Here is a 25,949-nt window from a genome sequence, read left to right on the forward strand (position 1 = left end):
TGCTTATGAGAGGGGAGACAATTATTCCACCGAAGGGTGTACGGACACAAATAATAAACTTCGGTTATCAAGGACACCAAAGGATAACTAAAACAAAGCAGAGGATGTTCAGCGATTACTGGCAGCTGGGATTCAACATGCAGATTGAAAAAAACAGTTAGGGACTGTATACTTTATGAGAATAGTAGCAAGGTGTGAGTGAGTCACAGATTACCAATGGCAATGATGGATATACCATCACAGCCTTGGTAGAAAATATGTATGGATCTATTTGAACCTATTTATAGTGGTAGTACACAAATGTTTTGTTCAGTTGTTATTTACTTGTTGAAAAGATGGGCAGAGGTATTAATTTCCCCCAACATTAATACCAGAAAAGTGAAGAGGTTTTTGGTATGAAAGGGTGTCATGTCATTATACTTCCTGACAATGGAGTACAGTTTAAATCAAAAGAGATGAAGAAATATTTGGAAGCACAATTTATCACCCACAGACAAATGGAGTAGTCGAGAGGTTTAATAGGTGATCAACGAGACTATAAAATGGCCATGGGTGAATCACAAAGATTGCAAGGTTCCAGTAAGAGAACCAATACCTGCTCACAGGTACATGCTACACACATCTACAGGGATTTTGCCACTTGAATTCAGGAGGAGCAGGAAACCCAACACAAATGTTGTTCCGGGATGGTTGAAAAGAAGTGGCATGTTGAGGCTAAATAGTGAGGGGATTCGAGAAAATATCAGAAGGAGAACATTTCAGAATGAAGAATTGTTTGATAGGTCAGGAGCTAGGAGGCATAATCATCCCATGTCAGGTGCATGGGTCAGGATAAACCTTCGGTGGCACTCAGGAAAAATAACATTAAATGGTCAGCACCCAGACAATTAAGGGAGGTATATGGGAATGCAGTGAGGATGTCTGATGAAAGAGTGTGAAATATAGAGAGAGTGATGTGGTTGAAGAAGAATGGATGCAGGTTGGTGAGAGAAAGATGGCAATAACACCTTGCTCAAAGATATCAACATCAAAGGTGTCTCTCAATGGAGCTGGAGGTGCAAAGAGGCAAATTATCTCACAGACTTCATAGTCTGAGAAGGCAGAGTATTTTGGTGATAAAAGGGATATGTGGGGAAGGTGAGCGAGAGAAGAGACGGAGGAGCATGAGGAAGACAGGCACAGTTGGTAGGAGTGGTAGGTCTCAGCACCAGACCTACCAGTGTAGCATAGCTTCTGTTTACTTTTATAAATAAATATAATAACTTAATCCTCACAGGGTTTAGTTTAGTTTATTCATTTATATTGCATGCCGGACCAGAAGGTATAAGGGCGCAGGAGCATCAAGATTGTTCTCAGCTTGGTTACATTGCTGTACAGTAATTACAGTGAGTACATAAATGGTAACAGTTACAGTATATGCAATATATGTGATGAGGACAAATTTACAGATATGCATATTTACAAACTTCAGAGGCAGGGTACATTATCTGTCATTGTTCTTTATCCATTGAATGTAATTGCGTCTAAAGTGGGGGTAGGATTGAGGTGACCTTAAGGCGGGTGGTAGGGAGTTCCAGTGTTGGGCTGCTTTTACTTGTAAGCTGTTGCTGCCCGTTTTGATTTGTTTGAACCTAGGCACTGTGAGCAGGTTGGCATTGGCAGTTCTAGATGGCCGGTATGGGGTTTGTCTTGTTATTCTGTCAACTAAGTATTGGAGGGCTTAGGGGGTGTGGCTTGGCAGCCATGGAATAGGCTGGAAACCCTGCGAGCTCCGAGATCCGACAACTTGATCCGACCAAGAAACGCATATTTTTTGGATCAGTTGTGGCCCAAAAGTATGTACAGGCGTGGGAAGATACAGAGCAGAGTATGAGCAGGTTGACTGTGAATTTAGAGTGGAGAAACGGCCGCATCGTTACTTTGTCCTGAGAAGTTGGCCACGGAGAGGGCATCAAAATGGCCATGGACGAGAACAAAGAGATCCCGAGGGGCCCACCCCTCAAACGAAGGAGCAGTCTCCGTCGGACAACAGCAGAGGAAGATCGCTAGGGATACGAAATAACTATCACATTGCCCAGTCCGGGTGGCCGCGGAGAAGGAAAGCAAAAGGAAAAACCCTGGTGGAGTGCCCCGAACGGAGCGTGGACGATCGAAGAAACTAGCAGATACCAACGGCCCTCTGAGGACAGTGAGAACCCACCCTCACTGGGACTGAGGAACACGGTGAAGGGGCTGATTCACGACTCTTAGGCACAGCGCCATGTCTAATAAACCCCCAAGACTGAAGAGTAAGCAACCCACATTAGAGGAATATACAAAGACGCCACCAGGCCCGGAAGGAGCCAGGAGCAAAGACAAAGCCCAAGCTGAGAGCAGTACCACCATGGGCGCGAATCAGGAGGTCCTCGAAGCAATCGCCGATTTGAGAGCGGGTTGGGAGACCAAGCTCGAACTGTCGGTGGCAGAATTAAAAACAGCACTGGAGCTCCAGGTCGGGGCAGTGCAGGAGGATGTGAATCTGCTACGACAAGACGCACGGTTTCTGCCGGAGCGCACGGAGAACCTCGAGAAGGAGATGGGCCCTAACACGGCGGACTGTGCTTCTAACCAGTCGGAGCTTCATGCCCTGGTACAGCAAGTGGGTAATCTGGAGAGCAGAGCGGAGGAGGCAGAAGGGCGGGCCCAGAGAAATAATATCCGTATTGTTGGACTACCAGAAGGAGTGGAAGGCCATAACCCCACGGATTTTGTTGAAACAATATTGCTACAAGAAATCACTGGGGGAGTGCTGTCTCAGGGGTTCACAGTGGAAAGGGCGCACAGGGCCCTAACGAGGAGACCGCCGCTGGGAGGCCCACCTACGCCGGTGATCGCTAAAATACTTAATTACAGGGATCGTGAAAGGATCCTGGAACACTTCCGCAAAGGTGCGACAATACAGAGAGGTTCGGCAATTATAACGGCTTACCCGGATTATACCTTGACGGTGCAGCGGAGCAGAATGAACTTTGGAGCAGTCAAAAAGAGATTGCGAGAAGCGGGCCATAAATATATGGTGCTCTACCCGGCCAAACTGAAGGTTTTTCATAAGCACAGAACTTTGTTTTTTGAAACTCCTGAAGAAGCCATGGGATGGCTCGACACCCAGGGATGCCCCCAGGAGTCGGACGTTCGGACAGGAGAAGGAGGTGACGCGGATAAATAACGAATGAGAGGGGCACCAGGGGGTCTCAGAACTTAAGACTATGGGACTTGAATATAGTCACTAAAGTAGTTAGCGGAATGGTGTTGTCGGGATGAGATACATTCATGATCCGCGAATATTGCGATTTAGGCTTTAACTAGGAGCCTTGCAGGACCAACCTGTACATCCCCCATTTATAGTTTAGTTAGGTTACGCCCTGCTGGGGTCTTGCCCGGGGTACCAGGGTAGGCCCAAACGTGGGGGAGCCTGTGATCCAGGGATGGAGCTGGGCAACTGTTGGGGTTGGGGTAGGGTGAGGAGGAGGGAGGGAAGGGGTTGTGTGCTGTGGTTTGTTATAGTTGGGGTAGAGTTATGGGGTATGCCTACACCTCACGGGAAATGAAACGAACCATGGGAGACCTTAAGATAGTCACTTGGAACGTGAGGGGGCTCAATAGTTATCTCAAGCGGAACAAGGTAATGATGTACCTACGCAGACAGAAAGTGGATCTAGCCCTGTTACAAGAAACTCATTTAACGAAAGACAAACTAGAAGTGATACGGAAAAAATGGAGAGGGACAATGGTGGGGGCAACATACTCCGCCTATGCAAGAGGGGTAATCACCTGGGTGGCCCTGCATGTTCCGTTTCAGTTGCTGAGATCGCAGGTAGAGGCGGACGGTAGGATGGTGATTATGAGAGGGATGGTGGAAGACAGAGAGATCTGCATTGTGAATACTTATGCTCCGAACCAAGATACAGCTGCGTATTTTAGGACCCTGTATAGTAAACTCAGTGGCAGTTTGGGGGGGGCGGGCATATTGTGGGGGGGAGACTTCAATTGTGTGTTCAACCCCACCATAGATAGATCAGACACTAAAATAGTTAGACCCACCCCGGCTGCAAAGGCACTACATGCTCTATTGGCGGAGTTTGGGCTTACAGATGTATGGAGAACATGCCATCCCCAGGATAGACACTATTCACATTATGCGGCCCCGCAGGGCCTACATACAAGATTGGACTATGTATTTGTCACTCAGGAGTTGCTGACGGAAATACCACAGGCGGAATACAAAGCTAGAGTCCTCTCGGACCATTCGCCACTGTTGCTAACATGGCAATACCGACCCCCTAGGGGAAGGATACCCACGTGGCAATTGCGTGCAGAAGCTCTTAAAGACAGGGTATTTAGGGAGGACATGCGAGAGGAAATAATAAGTTATTTCGAGATAAATACTGGCAGTGTAAAGACAGCGGGCACACTCTGGGAAGCTTTCAAAGTGGTGGTGAGAGGAATCGCTATAGCCAAGTCTAAAGGACTGCAGGATGGGATTTTGACCGAATTACAGGACTCTGAGAAGGAATTGGAGAGGGTATTAGAACGAGGCAGTAACACTAAGGCAGATATAGAAAAGGCTCTGGGCCTGCAGCAGAAATGTGCACGAAGTTGGGAGAGGTTATGTAACCTTAATTATAAAAAGTACATAGAAAGACAACATGCTGGAGGCGACAAAGCAGGAAGACTCCTGGTATGGCTTTACAAAAACGAGACTCCTAGGCCCCCAATTAGAACAATGGTGAGAGATAATGGCGATGTAGTGGATACGCAGGAGGGGGTTAACCAAGAATTTGTAGACTACTATAGACGCTTGTACGGAGACGAGACGGAAAGCCGAGAGAGGGGAAATAAGAGACGTATTGGAAGATATTGGGCTACCCCAAATTAGTGTAGAAGAGAGGGAGGTGCTAGATGCCCCGATCACTCTAGAAGAGTTAAAAGAAGTGGTGAGGCAGCTGCCCACGTGTAAAACCCCGGGAACTGACGGACTCCTGAGTGAATTTTATAAGGCACATAAAGTCAGAGATTCTCCCCTCGCTGCTGGAACTGCTTAACGAAGCACATGAAGTTGGGAGACTACCGGAATCGCTGCGCGAAGCAGTTATTATACCACTCCCCAAGCCCGACAGACCTGGGAGTGACTGTGGTTCCTATAGACCCCTATCGATGTTAAACCAAGATAGTAAGATTTTAACAGTGGTGTTGGCAAACAGATTGAAAAAGGTTATAACCAAATTAATCCACCCTGATCAAACAGGATATGTCCCAACTAGGAATATTTCGAACAATTTGAGGCGACTCCATCGAGTGATTGAACATACTGAAAGGAACACTAGTGAAATGGCGATAGTGTCGCTGGATGCGATCAAGGCATTTGACTCGGTCAAGTGGCCCTGGCTGAAGGTGGCCCTAGCCAGCTATGGTATGGGACCAGGATATCTTCACTGGGTAGAACTTCTATATAGCGAGCCATTAGCGAGAGTGAAGACAGGAACTGTGATTTCTGAAAGGTGGCAACTTGGTAGGGGGACCAGACAGGGATGCCCCTTGTCCCCCATGTTATATATTCTGGCTTTAGAACCACTGGCGATTTATCTGAGACAGCAATATGAAGAAATAAGGCATTGTTGTTGGGGAAACATCACACTTAATTTCTCTATACGCAGATGACATGTTATTGTATTTGCGCTACCCAGAGGAAAATCTGCAGTATGTATTAGAAGTGATAGATAGGTTTTCTGAACTCTCAGGTATAGCCGTGAACCAAAGTAAATCCTGTGTGTTTCCGCTGGGCAGATATAGAGGGCTCTCAGCGGTGAATTTGCCGGTACTTCAGATACCGTGGGAGACCACAACCTTTAGGTATCTTGGGATAGATATACATCATACAGTAGAAGCCGAACATAGGCATAATACAGAAAGAACGGTTCAGAAACTAGAAAACAGCATGAAGTTCTGGGCAAAACTCCCCTTAGCAATGATGGGACGGGGGCGATGCTCAAGATGGTGGCATTGCCCAGACTATTGCATTGCTTCGTGAACATCCCATACTCCATACCCCGGCAATTCTTTACTAAACTAGACAGTATATGCAGGGAATTCCTATGGTACGGGATGAGGAACAGGGTAGCCCTATGGAAACTCCAAAACCCACATGAGAAAGGAGGCATCAAATTACCTAACTCGGAAGTATATTATGTAGCGAGCCAGTTGCAACATGTAGCCAAATGGCTCTCTGCGGAGTCCACCTTAGAGCATAAGCTGCATCAAGGAGATTGCACCCCATATTTTTTGAGAGAAATGATATGGTTACCCAAGCGGGAGCTAAGAGGTCGCCCAGGGATGTTGGGTCTTGGGTGGTGGGTTGATGGATAAGCCGGCCCTGTGCTCCCCGCAAATCCCACTGGTTACAATGATGGGAACAGAAGAGCAACTTAGGTTAATGATTAGGAAGTATTGGGAACCGGTGGGAATAGCAACATTGGGGGATGTGTGGCAAGAGGGGACAATACTGGAATTTGAGGATCTGGTGGAACAAACGGGGTTGAGCACTGGGCAATATATTACATATCATAGTATGGTGCAACGAATTAAAGATACCTGGTCCGAAGTGGTACTTGCAGAGGAACCGGACACCACACTAGATGTGATATATGATATAGCAGAAGGTGGGCATGAAACGTCTAGAGTGTATGAGATGATGATGACCCAAGTGGGCAAGGAAGTGGTGCAGTTTAGACTTGCCTGGGAGGAGGAAGTAGGAGATGTGATGAGTGACAGGATGTGGGAAAGGGCTCAGGGGTATCATAAGAAAGTGTTGAGAAACGCTAGGCTGCAACAAATCCAGTTGTATATAACGCACAGAGCATATCTGACACCATTAAAGGTAACTAAATTTAAGAATGCTGGAAGCCAGGTGTGTCCCAAATGCAATGAAGAAAATGCAGGAATGGTACATATGTTCTGGGCATGTCCACAGATAGCGAAATATTGGGGAGATATAGCACAAAAAATGGAAGACAAGGGAATCCGCATGAAGGTGGATACGGCGTGGGCTTGTTTGTTGGGAGGGTTCCTCAGACCGCGGAAGCTTAAACATGTGAGCAAATTGAAAGATCTGGCATATATATTGGCGAAGAGAAGGATTGAAATGGGATGGAAAGCGTGCCACAAGCCCAAAGTGGAGACGGGGTGGAGGGACTTGCAGAAGTGGGCCGAGGCAGAAACAGTGGCATGGCAGGAAGCGTGCAAAGGAGACATAGTGGGTGAAGCCGGAGCCCAAGAGGGTTGGAGACAGCTAATAGCAGAGCTATTTGGGCCCACATATGATGGACCAAGTGATGATGATTCAATAAACATGGCGGGAGAGGCCTCCCCCACTGCAGGAGGTGGAGACTAACAATGGGAGACAGTAGGCTTGGGAGGGGGGTGGGACGGGGAAAACAGTGGGCGATAAAGTAAAATGTATGTCTATTTATGAGCAAGATATGTAACCACTGTATGTTGAGTTGGGTTTGTTATTTGTTGTTTGAATAAAATCAATAAAATTGTTTTTAAAAAAAAGTATTGGGGGCTTCATTATTAAGGCATTTGTGAGTTAGGGAGGCTACTTTGAGCATTATCTTGTCGGTGGTAGTAAGCCAGTTATGGGCTCTTCTGTGGTTGGAGATATGTTGTCTCTTAGGGATGCAAAGCGCTGCTCTGAGAGCATTGTTTTGCAGCGTCTGAATTTTATTTGTAACATATTTGTTGGCTCCGACGTAAAGGGCGTTACAATAGTCTAATTTTGAGAGTACAAGGGCTCTGGCAAGGGTAACGCAACTTTGGGTAGATAGGAAGGGTTGGGCTGCTCTTATAAGCTTGCAGATGTAGGCTGTAGAGGAGGCCATAGAGCTGACCTGTTTGTGGAAAGAGAGGGTGGAGTCTAGATAGATACCGAGGGTTTTCACCTCCTTGGCTACCTTGATAGAGTTGCCGTCTATGAGGAAACTGAAGCAGTTGTAATACAGTTTGTTTAAGTTAGTGGTGGATCCGAGGATGATGAGTTCTATCTTGTCATCATTCAGGCATAGACTGTGGGAGGCCATCCATGCCTGGATGATGAGATACACCCTGTTCACCAAGCCCAAACCCTTGTTGTAATCTCCCGTCAATGGGATGAGGATCTGGGTATCATCCACGTAGTTAGTGTAGGTGATACCCAGGCCGTCAAGATAATCAAAAAGGGGCTTAGTGAACACGTTGTACAGTGTGGGGGAGACGCATGATCCCTGCGGGACTCTGCATGTGATAGGGATGGGGTCGGCAGATGCAGTGGTAGAGAAACCACGCATAGATCTCTTGCTCAGGAACGACTCAATCCAGTTAATGGCTTCTTGAGAGAATTGGGCAGCCGAGTCCAGGTGATTGCAGAGAATTTTGTGATCTACTTGATCCAATGCTGCAGAAAGGTCTAACAGGAGCAGTAGAGCGGTTTTCCCGTTGTCTCTTAGGGTGTCTTTCATTAAGCCTAGATGCTACAGTATCCATATTTACATAGTTGGTTTTGATAATCACGCTATATGATGATGGAATGAGAAGCGTGTCTCACTTGTTAGTCACTTATTTGTCAAAAAACATTTATGTACAAATACTGTCAAATCCATGCAAGCCTCTGAGTCCTGCTTCACTAGTTTAGACCTCTTAGACGAACTTGAGTTTGCAAACCTAGTGATGATACCAGCCAACCCTCTGGCTTTCCCAGATATCCTTGCCCATCTAAGATTTTCAAATCCTTATCCTCTGATGACTCTCTAGCTACATTTCTTTGTGAAATACTTAGCGATTCTCTTAAGACTGGATTTCTTTTAGATAGGTTGACATTTGCAAACGTTATTACACTCCTTAAACAAACTTAAATAGCTCTTTTAGATTTGTCTAAATTCTGGCCTATTTCAAACCATACATATATTAGCAGTTGTACCCGTGCTTTGCCTGATAATTCCTACAAAAAAAGAGAAATAATTAGACAAAGGTATATTGATATTTTATAATTTTTAAATTCTTTACACCATGGAACCTACCCACGTGCCAAATTACATGTGTGTAGCATGTTGGGAAGTATGCTGAACATTTCAAATAGACGTACACACATATCCACAAATATCCCTCCAAAAAAGAATTGGACACAGGAATATTTATTGTATACTGTTTACCTTGTTTACACCATAGAACCTTCCCATATGCCGAATTGCAGGTTTGTAGGATGTTGGGAAGTATGCTAAACATTTTAACAGACATACACTCATATCCAAGCCTTGCAGACCGCTTAAAAAAATGCTTAAAACAAATTAGTAAAATGTATATTTTATATGTTTTACATTGTGTACACCATGCAATCTACCCGCGTTGCAAATTTCCGTTTTTTAGCCTGTTGGGAAGTATGCTGAACATTTCGAACAGACATACACACACACACACATCCACACATTTCTCCCCCAAAAAAACTAGACAAAGTTATTGTTATATTTTATACTTTTTACATTGTCTACACCATGAAACCTACCCACATGCCACATTTCAAGTTTGTAGCATGTTGGGAAGTATGCTGAACTATTCGAACTGACACACACACACACATATCCACAAATTTCAATTTTATATATATATACGAAAAGAGGGAGAAAAACGGACATATTTTTAGCTGGTCTAAAAATAGTGAGTATGTCAAGAAACGGAGTAGAATGTGTGATAAAAGTTTGCATGTAAACTAAATTTTGCACAATAAAAAATATATATAGATATAAATTACAGGGCCTGTAGTAGTGGCCCTCTAGTTACGGTTAATTTGCTCAATTCATAGAAAGAGCACTTTTTGGGCGGCTTATATCTTTGCCCGCCTGGATGAATCCTCACCGAACTTTGCAAAAAAAAGTATATGCCCCCCTCAGAATGATACTTTGAAGTCTTGTGCGGTTTTGTGCATTGGGGCAAAGTTATATGGGGGTCCCAAAATGTGTGGAAATCCTCATAGATTCAATGGAAAACATTTGTGGTCGTGCCTACAGCCCAAACCGCTAAATGGATGTTAACCAGATTTGCGCCAGGAGCAGCGGCTTGGTCCTGAAAGCATGCTTTTGTAAATCTGGTGTGAATACATACAGTAGTTTTTTTTTTTAAATGCCCATAAAGTAGGTCAAAAAGAATTTGTGATATCTGGGTCTGGTACGCTGACTCACTTCCAGGTTCGGGATCCACGGACACGTCTGGGCCAATCAGGGGGTGGCGTGATGTTCGCGGACATCGTCCACACTCACTGATTGGATGCTCAAAATTATGAAGTGCATCATATTTTTTTAAACGGTCACTATTTTGGATCCGCAGACAGTGGCCAGTGACTGCTGAAGAGCGTGGTGAGGGAAAAGTCTGGAAAACACATTTTGGGTTATTTGGTGGCCAAAAGAGGGGCTGAAAAGGGTGGGGGAGTGGCAGTTGATATGGAGTTGTTTTTATAGGTGAAAACAGGGTGAGCAGGTGCCACTGAGTCTGAGAACATCGCAGCTGACCCTGGACAGCAGAGTGAGAAAAATGTCTGTGAAATACATTTGGGGTTGGAGGGCCTGCTATGGGTAGGGCAGTGCAATAAAGTTGACATGGAGCTGTTTCTATAGGTGGAAAAAGGAGTGCAGGTGCCGCCGAGTTTGCAGTCACTTTTGGTGTCCAGGGACATCATTTGGCTTGCAGGGGGTTCAGGGTGAGTTTTGTTATTTTATGTTACTTAGCTGCATACAGTAATAACGCTGAAATCTCTGGTTCTTTTTCTGTGAAAACAAAACAGTATAATTGGTTAAGCAGGATAGTTTAAAGCTTTAATTGCATACAATTTTACATATACATTTACTTTTGTTGACCCTCATAAACAGTACATTATATGTACTATGTTTGGTACAATATTAGTGCGTGCTACACTGTTGTTGTTGTATTGACATGAAATAATCATTGGGTCATTGGGTAAAATAATCCATAGAGGATTAAAACAAGCTATTATAATTATGTGAGTGTAGTTGTGATAGTATGTTTGTTTGAAGTGTGTTGTAATTAAAGAAATGCGGAGTTGCGGCGAGTGGCAGTCTTGCTGCCTGTGACTGCTAGTCTGTTGTTCCTGTCTACACTTTCACCTGCAGAGGAGGCGTGTGCTAGAGACTTCCATAAAGCCTCATTTATTCCGTGGAGCAGACGCGGAGTGGCGGAGAGTGGCAGTCTTGCTGCCTGTGACTGCTAGTCTGTTGTTCCTGTCTACACTTTCACCTGCAGAGGAGGCGTGTGCTAGAGACTTCCATAAACCGTCATTTATTCTGCAGAGCGGATGCAGAGTGGCGGAGAGTGGCAGTCTTGCTGCCTGTGACTGCTAGTCTGTTGTTCCTGTCTACACTTTCACCTGCAGAGGAGGCATGTGCTAGAGACTTCCATAAACCCTCGTTTATTCCACGAAGCGGAAGCGGAGTGGCGGAGAATGGCAGTCTTGCTGCCTGTGACTGCTAGTGTGTTGTTCCTGTCTACACTTTCACCTGCAGAGGAGGCATGTGCTAGGGACTTCCATAAACCCTCATTTATTCCGCGGAGCGGAAGTGGAGTGGCGGAGAGTGGCAGTCTTGCAGTCATGCCAGGCAAGACTGCAAAGACTGCCCCCCTGCCGGCTCCGTCTCTACCCTCAGAAGACGATCCTAGACGTCGCTTGAGGAGCTCTCTCTCCCATACGGAGCTCCCAATTGAATCAGCAGAGCTACAGCAACCACCCAGAGCTTCAGCTACTTGATTCCTCCCGTGGAGAGCGCTGAGAGACACGTGAGTACGTAACGTACCACACTCGCTCTTCCCGCAGATTTCCACGAAATTCCCATGGTTTCAATACAGTGTAATGAAGCCTCTGCAGACAACAACAACAACGGTCTAGCCCATGATCAAAGACTAACCTTGATTGATCCCTGTGATGAAGTATCCGCCTTGATGGAGCGGTCTCTCCTGACACCTGTGCGGACTCTTGCTTGTCCTGCCTTGCCTGGAGCTCGCCGTCCTCCGGAGGTGGGTTGGCATCGAGCTCCCTGGCTCGGCCGATGATCGTGTTATCCGAGAGTGTTGGAGTAGACTCTCTGTCTGAAGCTCCTAGGCGCGGCCCGCCCACGTGGCCAGTGCGGCTGGGACCCCGGCCAGAGGCCTGGAGGATTACGGCACGGACCCCCCCGATGTGGGGCCCTTGGGGTCTGCCTTGCAGCTGACTTCGGGAGACGCGCGTGTCGCGTCATTTAAAGAAACGAGGAGCCTGCAGCCCTCGGCTCCGCCTACTTCCATATTAACTGTTAAAGCCCTGATTCATGGAAAACCAACTAGCGCTGATCTTATTGACTCTAATGGCTCAGTTACAAATGACGATAAAGTGACATCGGCCCTAACTTATGAAGAAGTTGATTTAAGTGACTCTCAAAACCCCCAAAAAAAGATCAAGGAATGTTAGAGATCTTATTGAAGAACCTGAGGCCACATATCATAATTCTAAAAAAATAGCTAAACCAACCATGCGGATAAAGCTCACCCAAAAGCCTGGTAGTCAGCTATTCAAGAAAAATGCAGCAGTGCACGATAACACGCCACCATGCAAGCAGCGCAAGCTGGCCATTGCAACCCGGAAGTCCACTTTACCATCACAGCGAGGATGCAACCAACTTAATCAGACAATAAATAAGGCCAAATGGCAGTTAATTGAAGATATGCTGGCCATTTTCAACCCCCCCCCGCCCGATGAGTGCCTCTTCACCCTCTAAGAAAGAACTGGCTAGAAGCCTTTCTCTCACGAACCTCCCATTATCCTCGAAGACCACAAAAGAGGTAGGAGACCAAGACCTCCCAGAGTCTTTTCAACTCGAAGATCTCAATTACAGTAAAAATGATATTCAAAATTACCTAAAAGAATCAAGACCTTCCTTAGACGACAACGTGTGCATTGAGGCCACCAAGCCTCCCAAGAGGCTCAACCCAGGTATCAATCCTTTGTTAAAGACCTCAATTTACATAAGGAATTTGGGCCAAAACCATGATGACCAAGAAGCCCTTGATGGCCAAAAGAAATCCGACGAACAAAAATCTCCACCAGACATCAGCCAGCCAGAAGATGGTCCTAAGGCACTAAATGTGATACTCTCTGGTATTGAGTCCCTTGCCCAGACAAATTCAATACCACAAAGAGACCCGAGAACAAATCAAACAATCAATGATACCTTTTTTGAGCCAGTCAACGCTATGGACTCCGCTGGAAATTCAGCAAACTTAGAAAGGACAAACAAGCCCAACGAGGAAAGCAAGGAAAGCGTTTGTGAAAACACCATATCCAGAAAAATAAAAAAAAACGCCCATTTCAGAAACCCCTTGACCCTTTTCATATAAACTGAGACCATTACAGTTCACCCCATAGATTTTCTTCAGATCAGTCCAGCACAAGGCCTTCCCTAGGAGGTACAACACTAATTTCTTGGCTACCATCCCCAACAAAGGCTAGATTATCTTCCCAAAACTCAACTGCAACCAGAGAAACACCACTCAAAAGAACGGACATGTGCACATTGATGTTGGCAATAACTATCGCCCTAACGCCCTTTACTAAACTGTATGAGACAATTGGGGATGCACTTAAAGACCACACATCGATTCAAGCAATGATGTTAACCAAACTGATCTTCCTTGAAGGATATATCATGGCCTTAGAGTCAAAATCAAAGCCTTCATATTCATCCCTAGATCACCAACCTTCTTTGGACCTTAACTTACAAGAAGTTACATCGGACCTAAGGGCCTCTCCTTATACAAGAAAAATCTTCATGTCAGAGGGAACTCAAACTCTTCCTTTCATTGACCTAACAGCTGCAGTGGCTTCACCAACTACAAAGTCCTTAACTACTAAAGACATTAAAGGAGCTAAATCGATACCTTGCGATAAACCACCATTGGAACCCATTTTCCATGAGATGGGGACAGTAAAACGTCAACACTGCTTCTAAAAATCCCAATGGCTCGGACAATTTCAAAAATAGCCCCTAAAGAAGTTCAAGATATCCACCTAAAGGACATTGAGATAATCACCCAATCTCCCAGAGCGATAGAAGACTTCTCAGACAACAAAGAGCTGATGAATCTCACGCAACACATAACCAATATTACTCCACGCTCTTACTCAGAGATCCAAGAAAACCCAGCAACCAAAAACGCGACCACTCAACCCCTACAACTTAATAATGATGGTCTGGGTGCCTCAGAGTCACCCTTCTTTACTCTTGAGGACCGGATACGCCTTCTGGTCACGAAGTGTAACAACAAACCCAAAGACCAGGCACACCATTTAACTAACTTTCCTAAACCATCAAAGAGCCAACGAAACTCAGATGTAGGATAGCAAGACACATCCAGATATCGTTCTGAGGAGACTGCCGATTATAGGCGTACCAGGAAAAATTTGGCTTATGCAGTTGTCCAGTGAAGCAGAAGGTCCCCCCATCCAGCACAAGATAAGGGATCTTCATGTGCTACCTATAAATCAAGAACAGACATCTACCACAAAATATTCCAAAGAAGGCAACAAACCAGATGGATACTTAAGTTGGAACAGATCCCTGGAAATCATGATGATGTCATCCTGAACAGAAGAGTGGTAATTGACCTATTCCACCATATCCCAAAATTATGCTCCTTAAAGTCATCGGACCTGCAAATCGTCGACTCAAGCCACCAGCATCTAAAGGCTATTTCCCATTTGTACATAACGTCAACCACCGTGAATAACCTCCTAAGAGCAGCGGCAGAAGACCTTCAAATTATGGGATACAACCTAATTGAATCTTCTAGAAAAATCAAGGAAAGTAGACAAACTGAAAGGAGAAAGGACCTGGAAATCTACCAACAGGATAACCGGCTCAAACTGGTTTTGCCTGACTACCAAAGAACTCCTAAGAAAACGGAAATTCCTTCAGCAGGCAGCTTGATCCACTCCATCGACCACCACCTAAATCGATGGTAGTGAGGCCAAAGGCATCTGCCTGGTCTTCTACCCTCACCCACAATAACACCCCAAACGTAAATGAGAAAGCAGCTCAAGAAAACCTTCCGAATTCAAGTATTCAAACTCAGGATTTAAACAACAAGAGAACTTCGAAATTTTTAAGAAACGTTCAGAATGATATTTGCCCTATCACGACAAGATCACAATCAGGTCTCTCACTTCAGACTATGTGGTCATGGCTTCCGAAAGCCCTGACGATCCAACGTCAAAGATAGCCACTCGAAACTAAAGAGCACAACCCTACGAACGACTTTCGACTGGCAACCGATCAAGATTCAATCAAGATGTGCTCATGGAACACCCGGGGATTTCTACATTTAACGGTCCCGGGCGCAATAAAATTGGGTGACTATGACATTATATGTCTCCAAGAGTCTTGGCTCATCCAATGCCCCACTTTGGATGGCTACGAGATTAATACAGTTCCAGCTAAAAAAGGTACCACAGGACGCCCCCCTGCAGGGTTATTATATGCAATTCGAAATGGATGTGGCCTTACTTGCAGCCAAAAACATAAAGAAAACCAATCCATGCTGGTGGTGAAGCTAAACTGGACTATGGTTGATATTGAGAAAAAGAAGGCTCCTACAAAGTTGGTTATCATTATCAACGCCTATTGGAACCCCGCCACTATTGAACCTGTAAAATGTCTTAATACGATAGAGACCGAAATTGATTGGAATTCAAGCAACCTATCAGGCTGACCACATCGTAATATGCAGTGATCTAAACATCAACTGCCAAGAAAAAATCGATGATAGAAAAAGGAAACCCATGAAACCACCTACTGATCAGAGAGCTATTCAATGGATGAAACTGATGACATCTAGGGACTTGTTCAACCTTGATTCAGTCTTCCCAGATCCCAATAGACTACCGTCCTGGGAACAAGCTGACTCCCAATCCATGATTGACCATATTTACGTGACACAATCTCTATTGCAATCAACAACGGCCTTTGACGTGATGAGGGCGTCTGCAAGTGACCATAATCTCCTGCAAACTACTTGGTCTTCAAGTCCCTAATCCACGTAAAAATGATATCCCACCTTGAGCTAAGCAACCAAGGAACAAGACTAAGAATGACTGAAAGGGCTATCAGATCTCTAACAGAAGCTTATAGCGACCTAAAAAACAGTGAACGCCACGTGGAGGTGGACTACACCCCGCTATTAAACACCTATAAAGCCCCATCATGAAAGAAGAAGACATCTACTCTACATCAAAAACATGTATATGATAAACTGGTGGCAGAATAAAAGCGTGATTTAAGGAGGATCAGAAGACAGGCAAAAAAACTAGACCCTAGGACTGCACCAAGTACCATTTCTGAAAGAGCCTACAAAGCATGGTTGAGGGCCCATCGGGCCATATTATACCAACAAGACGCTGAAAACATCCTCAAAGCCATTAATGGCAACCATGCTAGAGACTTCTAGTCCCTACTCCATTCAACATCAGCTGGAGCTTTACCGTCTCAACAAAACGGAATAGGGGAATTGACATGGGAGACGTACTTTAAGATCATCTTCCAACTCCCAGAATTCTCCCAAGAGGACAAAGGCAGGTGTGACTCCCCATGGATAACAAAGATGACATCTTTGACCTAATAAGAAAACTAAAAGCCACACGTGCGCCGGGACCAGATAGTATACCAAACTTAGATTTGAAAACTCATCCTGAAGCCTGGTCATAACTTCTAAGCACGATCTTTAGACGCTGCGCAGATCTAAAAACTATCCCTCCATCATGGAATTCAGCAAATATAGTTCCTATCTATAAAAAGGGAAACAGGACTGATCCAGCCAACTACCGCCTAATTGCCCTTTTGGACCCGATAGGCAAAGTTTTTGGTTCACTTCTTCTCCAACATATCACATTATGGGCTAGCAACACCCCCTGTCAAGATCAACTTCAAACAGGGTTCAAAAAGAACATGGGTACGAACGCAAATATACTCAACTTGAGCATTTTGAAAAGTAAGGTCTTTGAAGGTAGCCCTAGAATATTCATTGCCTTCATCGACCTTACCCAGGCATTTGACCGAGTTGACCGTTCGAGATTGTGGTGGAAAATCTCCTCCTGGAAATGCCCAAATGAAATATTGGAACCAATCAAAGCTCTGTACTCCAATACTACAATGCGATTTCACCTGAACCAGCATGGGACTCTCTCAGCAGAGCTCAACACAGCCAGAGGTGTGAAACAGGGCTGCCCTCTGGCCCCGGCACTGTTTTGGACCTATCTAGGTGATTTTTAGGAGTCAGAAAAGCTAATACGATCCTTTGCACCAAAACCTGGTGGTGAACAGATCAGTCGTCTGCTGTATGCAGACGACTTAATCCTCCTAGATCACACTCCAATAGGCCTACAACGTCAACTAAACAATTTACAGCAATACATGGCAGAAAACAATTTGGATATCAACGAAGAGAAAATGAAAATGATGATAATTGAGAAAACAGCTAAGAAGAATTAAAAGATCTCTCTTTGTCTGGGAACTGCCATAGTTGAAAGAGTCAGGAAATTTAAGTACTTAGGTGTCACCATGGACAGCACAGGGAAAGAAAAAGCCATGCAGGAGATTCTTTACGAAAATACTTGCGGCCCAGGGGAAAGCAATTGACACCAAATATGGTCGCTTCTCGACAATCCCAGTTAGAGAATTCTATAAAAAGAAGGTCGTACCATCCTTAACTTATGGCTCAGATGCCATGCGCAACCTTCCTCCTGACCTATGGTCTAAATTGGAAGCAATCTTCTGGAGAACAATTCTAGGTCTGCCGAACTCTACTTCAGTTTCACTGATTAGACGTGAACTTAGTCTCTCATCACTAAAAACATCAGTAGATTGTAACAGTATAATGTTATACAGGAAATGTATACTGAAAGACACTCCATATGTTTATCAACTGATAAACCAAGAATTGCTGTCTGGCTCCTGTCCAATGCTGACTAAATGAAAAACAGAAAATATGGCTCTTTTACATTCAGTGGAAAGCTGTGATGACGAGCTTGGGAACAACCCAGTAAAAGTCATAAAAAAGATCAGAGAAATGGACTGTATAAAGACATAATAAATGGCCAACAAAAACAAATTCACAACGCACCTTCCCCAGATCTTCAAGAAATTGGATACCCTTCAAACTTACATCAATCTATTTCCGAAGAGCAGCGCATAACTTCTTTAGGAAAATTCGTTAGAACCTGCTCGAAATGAATGAAATATTGGCCATCAGAGGCTTAGCTCTCACGAATACTTGTTGTCTTTGAAAATCCGCTATGAAGAAGGAAACCATCCGCCACCTGCTTTTGGTTTGTCTGGCGACACAAGAGATTCGCTCCTATTATCTGAATGGTACCATTTCTAACTTCACCCTTATGGATGAGTAGACCGATTGGCAAAAACTGATTGGAGGAGACAGACCTGCATGGCTATTGGCCACTGTGAACATCATGCAGCACATAGTCAAAGTGATGTTTCCATCGCATATTTCGACTTAGCAACTGCAGCTACAAACTAATGCTGGCATACATGGTTTCTTAACACTACGAGGAAAAAGTAAAGAAAGTTTATATGTTTACACAAATTGAACGATTGACTTGATTGATTTGGAATCAGTTCTAACTTTTCATACTTCTCCTCTTTTGTAAAAATCCTTTTGGATTAAACACAAATAAATAAATACATAAAATAAAAAAAAATTAAGGAAATGTTTAAAGTAGTTAGATACCTGTTGGCGTATTCTAACTATATTAGAATCTACAGGATGTTTTGCAGTAACAAGAACCGTGATGGCATATTTGAAGAGTATTGCAATGATGGGTATTTCTGAAGTAGTTAGATACCTGTTGGCGTATTCTAACTATCTTGAGTTTTAAAAGTACTATTGTAGTATTATGGATGTAGTTAGATACCCGTTGGCTTGTTCTGTTTATTGTGCTACAGTTTAGTGAGTAAATGTGGGTTAAGGAATATTAAGTAGGTATTTGTTGGAATTTCTGGAAACCTATGTTTTGGAGTAACGGAGGTGTTGCTACATTCAAACCAACCACTTATTTATTTTAATATATGCAGTACAGTGGCCTGAAGTGGTTGTAGCACCAGTTTGGTAAATTATGCCCACTGTTGTGAAGGTTTTCCTGCCATGATATACATGGCTGTGTTTGAATCCTGTAAGATTACAGTTGGTTTTGGTAACATCTGCATTGTACCTTAGAAGCATTGTGGAATATATTTACCCACTCAGCAATACTCCCATCCATAGCTAAGCTGCACTTCAGCAGACACAGCAAAATGGCTGCGCTGGCTCCTTTGAGCACCGCTGCCTCCCATCAAAACTGCGCTTTGCAGCTACAAAAGGATGGCTGCAATGTTTTGCCAAGCGTCATTGGGCAAGATGAAAAGGGAGCACCCAGAGAAAGGCTGCTAGGATGTGTTCTTGTGTGTATTAAAACAGCGATGCTTTGCTGCAAGCCCAAAGTTTCCCATTGAATAAAATGGAAATATTTTACATTTAAAATGATGCCGCACTGATGCTCTTTTCCTCTGTTCCTCATCACATTACTTTCATCAGTGAGACCCTGCCATGCCCATCCATATTCACACTGTGCTCCAGCAGAAAATAGCAGTATCCCTGAATGACAGGCTGTTGTTCAGATCTGAGAAATCAAAATAAGCTTTACTTCTGCTACATGGCAAAACACTTTACTTTTGGGCTACAAAATGTCAAAAATCAATGCTTCAATGAGGCCCTGGCTTTTGGGCCTATGTCAATTTCAGTGTATCTGTGTTTTAAACAAATTGCTTCATAAAAGAAACTGACTGTGACTGCAGAACAATGTGGGAAATTCAGATGGAACCTTTTGAAAGGAACATGCCAGCAGGCCTCACACCGTGTTTAAATGTACTTTTGCAAATAATAAAAATACCTGTTTTAAAAGTGTATGTTGGCTAAGGCCCCGCCCTGGTCTAACAATGTAAGGGGGTTGTTGCTGGGAACATATATGGGATGTTTTATTCAACAGGCTTGTTTTTGATTCATAACAAAATAAAATAGAATAAAGGAATTAAAATGCATTGACTGGATTTGCAAGCTCCAGAACAGGTCTTTCTGCTGGCTAAACTGAGGCCTTCCCCGCAAAAAGCCACCATAAACTTCTAGGACACAAGGATGATAAGTACTACCTTGAAAACCTTTGAATGGACCAAGACAAAGAAAGGTCACACGCTCGTCAGACATTCGTCTGTGCTCCAGGCTGAGACAAAGAATCTGGGATGCCTACCTGTGAAGTGAGGAAGTGGCAATAATCATTCAATCAAACTGGGAAACACCCATCCCCACCCTGGGCTGAAATGACAGTTGGTGTTAGGTGAGAAAAAAATGGGCCAAGTGAAGGACAAAGGCCAGCCCCATTTGTTTTTAAAAGACTATTTTATTAAGAAACTTTTAAGACTTTTATCTTTGTAACAGGACGTCGCAGGAATGTAAACATGTTACAGTTTTAATGTAATTTTGTGGTTTTTAATTTAAGATGTTGTAGCCTACACTGCCATATGCGGAACAGAAATGGCAGAGAAGTGGACATTCTAAGGAAAGTGTACATGTTGCCACTTTGAAATTCAATACTGATGTACCTAATAATAATCAATACACATGTATAAAGGTACAGAATGTTAGTCCGAATATTTCTTACTGAAAACAATGTAAAATTGTTAAGCGGACGAAACAGAGGCTTACAAACTGTAGAGTTACACTGGCATTCTCTGCGTAAAATATGTAATCTGCCTATGTGAGTGGTTAAAGTGCCACAACTGTGCAAATGTGTAAATTATGTTAAAGTTGATTTTTGGCAAAAAGGTCTGTGGGAAGGCTTTGCACATCATAAAGTCCAGCTCTATAAACTGAGTCACCTCCTAGAGGAGGCTACCAACATTGGTTGTCCTATCCGGGTCTTAGGGGTAGGTCTAGCTCAGTTTGGCCCACCAATAATTCAATGATGTCACCATGCCTTATAAATAAGGGTGGCTGACAGAACTCTAGAGACTCTCTCCTGAATTTCCTGCACCTGCGTTCCTGATCTTCTACATTCATCTTGCCTTATTCCAGATTCCACTGCAAGGCCTAAGCATTGCTGATCCTATCCCAGCAAGGCCACAGCATAGCTGATCCTATCCCAGCAAGGCCCTTGATCCAGAAAACCCCACTAAAATCCCAACAACAAAGGGAAAAGCTGTGGTACCCTTTTGGGGAGCATATATGACCAGACCGGCTTCTTGCCCACTACCTGCATGCCCGCTGACCTTTAGCATCCGGTGACCAGACTTGTCCAGCTGTTTGCTGTAAGGGGAACTCGCCGTGGGGTGACCAGAACCCGGTTGACTGTCCCAAAATCCCAGATTCAAGAGGGGACTGTGAGAATTTCCCCATCCCATAGAAACACATAGCCTACCCCATCTTGACTTTTGTCTTTTTTCACCCCTATCCGTCCCCTGATAACTTGTCTAAACTGTTCTAATTATCTGTGCACTCTGTCCCTGATTTCTAGTGCTAATGCCATTCTTTCATTCATCCCATATTTTGATTAAATTAATTAATTTTTCCATAAAGAAAAGGGGTACACTGCGTGAAGGGTTACAACTGCAGCGTACCTTTTATATTCATGAGTGATGTTCTCTTTTCTATACATTAAATCTAGTATAAGTGAAATTTTTCCTTTCTTTCAAAACCGATTTCCTCATTTTTAACTGCTCTATTTTCCTAAAACTGAACCTCATTCCACCTTGAAAGTCTCATCCACTTCTTCAGCTATAGCCCTCCTTTCACTTCTATATTGTCCCTGTGATGTGCATCTATCCCCGAGCCCAAAAACCATATGCCGATTCAGCGTTTTTCACCCGTTTTTAAAAAAACAACATTTTGACATTTAAAACTGCTTCTGTGTGAAAATGCAACTTTCCAATGTGTGATTTCACTGCACTGTGTTTTCAATTTCAACCTGCTTTGTGAACTGTATGCCTTTGTGATACCTTACCTTATGGCTGCTAGTGAGATAACATACCTATTACTGTGAAAAGACATATGCATATTATTATTTAACCACACATATGCTGCCTCATATCCCGGACTACCTGCTGCTTCATTCTATCCACTCAGAAATCAATTAATTGTGGGTTGAGGGAACATTGCAGAGGGATACCTTAACTTTGGTGCTATCTATCCTCATTCAAAAAGTGCTCCTATTCACTTGTGCTTTGGATATTTTCTTGTAGAAGGGTACCCAAGTGTATTTTAGTGGGTTTCATTGTAATTATCACCCCATTGGTGGTTGCTGCCCCATACAAATGGTGTGATCTTTTTTTGATTTACAATAAATAAATACTGTTTTACCACCCACCAGCCTAGTTCATGGTCCATTGTGACCCGGGGTATTCGTAAAAGGGGGAGTGAGACGGGTATTGGCTCAATTTGAATTAATTGAAAATAAAGAGAAAGCATTCCAATTGTGCGCTACATCCTAGGCTAAGACCAAGGTGCGTGTCGCCCTATTGAAATCCTTCACAAATTGGGGGCTTGTAGCCGGGATTTGGGTTTGTTTATTCACCCGTGGCAGGTTAACACAGCTGGCTAACCTTCAAGGTAGTAATACTTTGTATGGTTGGAACACTGGGTTCCACTGTAGACGCGTCTCCCTAAAACAAATAATCCTACGTAGCAGGCCTGTGTATAAAATTAAAGTTAAATCAACCATAAAAATAGACAAAAAGCAATAGAATACAGATTACCCTTACATAAATAAATTAATAAAGAAAGAACACTTTCCAAAATGGCCACAGTAGAGATCAATATAGCTAGGGAGCACCTTCTGCACAAAATATTTCTCAGGGGTGAATTGCCAGAACAAGATGAAAAAGTCTGGCTAGAAGAAATCACGCAACAGGTCACCGCCATAGACATGGATAAATGGCAGGACGGTGGCCTATTACATCAAGCTTTGAGCGAGTTATACATGACCCCAAAAATTAAAGAGGAGCAGGTTAAGATTGTCAGAATTGCGGCCTACATGTCTCTCCATTTGGGAGTGATGGGGGAAAAGCATGAGGAAAATAGAACTCTTGCGCAAACTCAATCCAAACTTTTAGCTCAAATTCAGACTGCACTAAAATTAGCGGAAAACAAAAATTGCAAACGAGCCAAGAATCTGAGGCAGAATCTGGAAATTACATAAAAAAATTAAAAGAGGACTTGGCTCTCCAACAGCAGAATAATGTAGACCAAGAGGTCCAAATAGAGGCATTAAAGTAGAGTGTCAGGAAAAGGTTGACTCTATGGAAGAGAGTCAACAGAAGCTGACTCAACAATTAACATATAACAGGGGCTACTCAGGACAAATAACCATGCTGCAAGATCAGGTCAAAAGGTTGTAAGAGGAGAATAATAAATTCATTATTAAAGAGCTCCACTCCCAAGCGGAATCTGATCAAGAGCGCCATAAATTAAATACCATCAAGCAACAAAGGGATGACCTGGCTGAACAGGGGGGCGCACTAAATCAGGAGAAAGATGCCCTATGTCAGGAAGTAAGAAATGTTCAAAACAGAGTTACAGGAAAGTGAGTTGGGCCTACAGAAAATAAAGGAACTCAAAACAGAATATGAAAAGTTACTGGAGCACACCAGACGGGTAGAAGGTGCTCTGAAAGAGAACACCCAATGTAAAAATGCACAAAGTCAGGATGTGAGTCTCCTGCAACATAAACTGGTGTAGTGTTCCCAAACTATACAGGCAGCCCAAAGAGATAATGAGGCCCTGTGTGAGGAGAAAGATGAGCTTCACAATCAACTGGCAGCTCAAGAGCGGGTCATAGAGGCCAGTAAAGCCCTGATAGCGAGCAAAAGCCTCAGATCATTGCCTATCATCAAGAGATAGTGGCTGAGAACTCAAACCCATTTAATACTTTGCGCACTGCTGACTTCATGGATAACGGTTCACATGAGCCTGAACCCATGAGGCTATCAGAATTAAATAGGCCCAGCATGATGGAGCTTACAGGTCAGCGCCTCCCAGAGATTGATAGTATGGCATCCCTGGATAGATACAAAAATATAATGGCTGATGTCTCTGACCAGGAAACCTCCTATGAGGGGAAATTCAGGGAATTAGATTTACAGAATCACTAACTCCAAAGGGTCCAGTTGGTTGAATTTGCACAGGAACAACAGGAAAATAGGCCCCAAAAGAGCATCCTGAAGACCTCCACCTGTTCAGGGCAGTGGGGGGGGAATACCCTGTCAACCCTGGAAGCAGGGAGGAGTCAGAAGACTACTCGCCTGTGTGCCACAGGAGTGAAGAAGCTTGGTCCCAGCATTCGGTGAGCCCTTCTCAAACTCACTGAATCAGTGAGCGCCTAGATGACCATGAGGGTACCTCAAACAGCAGCGCCTCTGAGTCTGAGGGTGAATGGACTCAGGTGACGTAGCGAAAGAAGGCAGATAAACCAAAAATAGTTATGGTGAAAGACCCCATTAGACAGATGAAGGCCATCAGGAATTTCATGATACTGTACAATAACAGCGCAAAATATTCTGTTTGGGAGCATTTAGAGCTCTATGAACAAATGATGGACACATTTCACACAGCCAGAACTGTATAGATTATGCCAAATGGACATTCTTTCCAGAGTACTCCAGCTTCTTTGCTGGAATGGAAGACCAAAAACATTCAAGATGGTCCACCTACAAGGAGGCCATCATGAAGCACTTTTCCACCCATAGAAACCCACAAGAGGCTGGCAAAGCGGCCTACAATCTACAGTGTGTAGAAGATCATGCCCCACGAGAGTTTGTGCAGCAATTAAAACGTGCCTTTGCCCAAACTACCAGGAGGGTGCGCACGGATAGCAGGGAGTATATCACTACCTACTTTCAGGCGCTCCCAAAATACATTATGACCCAGCTGGTGAGGGATTTTCATGATCAAAGATCCCTGGACTGGGTAATAGAGCCGGCCCCCATATATATATGAAGTCCAAAAACTGGCAGAAAATAAAAATCTGGTTAAAAACTCCAAGCCAGCAAACACCCCTGCTGCTCCTTAGGTGGCAGAGGTGAAGGTTGCCCCCATTTCGGACCTAGAAATGGGGGAGCCTAAAAATGCACCAATCCCAAACCAGCAAAAGCAGAGGCCAAGAAGGCCTTCAGGCCAATCACAAACAGGTAGGACAGGAGCTAATCTCACTAATGGGACCCCTACCTCTCCTGATTATATAAGTCCCATATATATATATATATATATATATATATATATATATATATATATATAATAAATTTAAACTAACATGGTTGACACTCTTTTTTAATTGTATTGGCCTGTTAGTCTGACTCCAGAGGACCTTGTTCACACAGTTCGCTGTGTTTGCTAGGCAGGCGTGTGTAATTGAAAGGGCTTTGAATAGGATGTGCTCTCTGACTGGGAGCCAATGGGCGTCTTTCCGGGCTTGGGAGATGTGCTCCCTTTTGGGAATGCTGAGGGCTGCCCTGAGGGTGTTGCTTTGAGTGTTTTGGAGTTTCTTTAAGTTCTTGGCTGAGGTACCTAAGAAGAGGACATTGCAGTAGTTCAATCTAGCCCCTACTGTGGCTCTGGATATGGACAGGCAGTTTTGAGGTGAGAGATGAGGGTTGACAGTATCTATGAATTTGGTGGTAAGAGCTGCCGAAGATGCGATGGTGCTGACTTGTCGTGACATGGATAGGGTGGAGTCTAAGTGTCCTCCCAGTGTTTTGGCTGTTTTTGATGTGGTGATGGGAGTGTTGTCTATGATGAAGGAGGAGTATTTGCTG

The sequence above is a fragment of the Ambystoma mexicanum genome, chromosome 6q, assembly GCF_040938575.1.
Source record: "Ambystoma mexicanum isolate Mex_15411 chromosome 6q, UKY_AmexF1_1, whole genome shotgun sequence".
Classification (NCBI taxonomy): Eukaryota; Metazoa; Chordata; class Amphibia; order Caudata; family Ambystomatidae; genus Ambystoma; species Ambystoma mexicanum.